Source organism: Oncorhynchus gorbuscha, unplaced genomic scaffold, assembly GCF_021184085.1.
Source record: "Oncorhynchus gorbuscha isolate QuinsamMale2020 ecotype Even-year unplaced genomic scaffold, OgorEven_v1.0 Un_scaffold_5482, whole genome shotgun sequence".
NCBI classification, from domain to species: Eukaryota; Metazoa; Chordata; class Actinopteri; order Salmoniformes; family Salmonidae; genus Oncorhynchus; species Oncorhynchus gorbuscha.
This window is the reverse complement of record NW_025745374.1, coordinates 804-4,057: the sequence shown is the minus strand read 5'-3', so window position 1 is coordinate 4,057 and position 3,254 is coordinate 804. Positions and strand designations below refer to the sequence as shown.

At 49.8% G+C, this 3,254-nt stretch overlaps 1 long non-coding RNA gene across 1 annotated transcript; it reads right to left on the bottom strand.

The window, feature by feature from the left end:
- Positions 1-269: 269 nt before the first annotated feature.
- LOC124018558 lies at positions 270-1,644 on the bottom strand. Its single transcript, XR_006835639.1, has 2 exons — positions 1,306-1,644; positions 270-769 (listed from the first exon to the last, which is right to left on the bottom strand). It is a non-coding gene; the product is annotated as an uncharacterized LOC124018558 (long non-coding RNA).
- Positions 1,645-3,254: the final 1,610 nt, after the last annotated feature.

Here is a 3,254-nt window from a genome sequence, read left to right as displayed (position 1 = left end):
TGATTTCTGTTGCACACATATCCTCTCCCTCTCTCACACACACGCAAACACTCATCGGAAAGGTTTTGTCAGGCATATTCATTTTGGTAGCATGGCGCGTAAGCTCACACACAGTAATCCTGTGGAAAGGTGTGGGACAGTAAGACACATGGTGTTAGAGCTGTGAAGCTGTCAGACTGCCCGTGGATCGCTGAAAAGAATATCAACACACACCGATGCAAACACACTCAAACACATTCTAACCCTGAATCACACACTCATGCACAAAACAAGTGGAGAATTTGAAACCTTTCATTTAAAAAAACAACATTTGACTTTAATAATATAAAAATACAATACATTCAACTCTTTAAGAATGCTAGAGAGTCAAAGTACACATCATATAACAGGAGCAATAAATACCAGTGAATTGAAATACGTTTTTTTAACACGTTTTTCTAGACAGAAGAGTTCATTGGTGGTTCACTGTGTGACCTCATCCTGTTCATTCTATGGGGTTGTTCATCTGAGGATTCACTTTTGCTGCGGACTATAATGATCTTCATAATCACATCCCTGAAATAACGTCCATGAGGTTTTCTGCCATTATATGGGCGGAACATTACTCAGGAGAGCAAGAGTGAAACTGAAGATGTGAATAATTGTGAGATGGATGAATTGATTCTAGACCAGTTTGGGGAGGTCAGTTGGGTTCATCGATGGGCCGACGGCAGTAGGGACAGCAGTTGTGCTGAAGCACAAGCAGCTCATAGTCTTCACTGTGGAACATCTAGAGGAAGCACACCAGAGAAGACAGGAAGCATAGGTCAGAGAACACAGAGCAGAGCAGGGATTCTCTAAGGAAGGTAGCAGAGGCCAGTAACACAACATCTAGCACTGCCAATAGCAACATTTTATCCAAATCTAACTCCTAGTAAAGGAAGCACTGCAGAAAGTTAAAATAAGTGAAAGATTAAGGCTAGAAGAGAGATTCTGTCAGAGGGCCATGGAGAGCCAAGGTGTGTGTGAGGGTAGTGTGTCATGTTTTAAAGATTAGAATCATTTTTCGCCTCTTAAGTACAGCACCTGGGGGTGAGTGAGTGCGTGATTGGGGTGAGTGAGTGCGTGATTGGGGTGAGTGAGTGCGTGATAGGGGTGAGTGAGTGCATGATAGGGGTGAGTGAGTGCGTGATAGGGGTGAGTGTGTGCGTGATAGCGACGAGTGTGTGTGTGTGTGTGATAGCGACGAGTGTGTGTGATAGGTGTGAGGGGGGCATGAAGCGCAATGCTGTGTGTGTGTGTGTGTGTTTTCCATCTATTCAGTACCTGGAAGCAGGAGGGGCACATGGTGATGCTGACATCAGGCAGTAAGGAACGGTAGTACTCCCACTGCAGGGGTTTGGGCCAGCGTTTAATCAAGACATCCCTCCTGCTCATAGACCTCAGCACGGAGCGACTCACCACCACCGGGACAAAGTCAGAGCCCCCCTGCTGTTAAGGAGATACACACAGGTTCACATATTAGAATACACACAGGTTCACATATTAGAATACACACAGGTTCACCTATTAGAATACACACAGGTTCACATATTAGAATACACACAGGTTCACACATTAGAATAGACACAGGTTCACCTATTAGAATACACACAGGTTCACACATTAGAACTAATTGCAACTCCCCTCCAAGTCTCCGACCACTGCCTTGTATCCTTTTCCCTCTCGCTCTCATCCAACACCTCCCACACTGCCCCTACTCGGATGGTATCGCGCCGTCCCAACCTTCGCTCTCTCTCCCCCGCTACTCTCTCCTCTTCCATCCTATCATCTCTTCCCTCCGCTCAAACCTTCTCCCACCTATCTCCTGATTCTGCCTCCTCAACCCTCCTCTCCTCCCTCTCTGCATCCCTTGACTCTCTATGTCCCCTATCCTCCAGGCCGGCTCGGTCCTCCCCTCCCGCTCCGTGGCTCGATGACTCATTGCGAGCTCACAGAACAGGGCTCCGGGCAGCCGAGCGGAAATGGAGGAAAACTCGCCTCCCTGCGGACCTGGCATCCTTTCACTCCCTCCTCTCTACATTTTCCTCCTCTGTCTCTGCTGCTAAAGCCACTTTCTACCACGCTAAATTCCAAGCTGCTGCCTCTAACCCTAGGAAGCTCTTTGCCACCTTCTCCTCTCTCCTGAATCCTCCGCCCCCTCCCCCCCTCCTCCCTCTCTGCAGATGACTTCGTCAACCATTTTGAAAAGAAGGTCGACGACATCCGATCCTCGTTTGCTAAGTCAAACGACACTGCTGGTTCTGCTCACACTGCCCTACCCTGTGCTCTGACCTCTTTCTCCCCCTCTCTCCAGATGAAATCTCGCGTCTTGTGACGGCCGGCCGCCCAACAACCTGCCCGCTTGACCCTATCCCCTCCTCTCTTCTCCAGACCATTTCCGGAGACCTTCTCCCTTACCTCACCTCGCTCATCAACTCATCCCTGACCGTTGGCTACGTCCCTTCCGTCTTCAAGAGAGCGAGAGTTGCACCCCTTCTGAAAAAACCTACACTCGATCCCTCCGATGTCAACAATTACAGACCAGTATCCCTTCTTTCTTTTCTCTCCAAAACTCTTGAACGTGCTGTCCTTGGCCAGCTCTCCCGCTATCTCTCTCTGAATGACCTTCTTGATCCAAATCAGTCAGGTTTCAAGACTAGTCATTCAACTGAGACTGCTCTCCTCTGTATCACGGAGGCGCTCCGCACTGCTAAAGCTAACTCTCTCTCCTCTGCTCTCATCCTTCTAGATCTATCGGCTGCCTTCGATACTGTGAACCATCAGATCCTCCTCTCCACCCTCTCCGAGTTGGGCATCTCCGGCGCGGCCCACGCTTGGATTGCGCCCTACCTGACAGGTCGCTCCTACCAGGTGGCGTGGCGAGAATCTGTCTCCTCACCACGCGCTCTCACCACTGGTGTCCCCCAGGGCTCTGTTCTTGGCCCTCTCCTATTCTCGCTATACACCAAGTCACTTGGCTCTGTCATAACCTCACATGGTCTCTCTTATCATTGCTATGCAGACGACACACAATTAATCTTCTCCTTTCCCCCTTCTGATGACCAGGTGGCGAATCGCATCTCTGCATGTCTGGCAGACATATCAGTGTGGATGACGGATCACCACCTCAAGCTGAACCTCGGCAAGACGGAGCTGCTCTTCCTCCCGGGAAGGACTGCCCGTTCCATGATCTCGCCATCACGGTTGACAACTCCATTGTGTCCTCCTCCCAG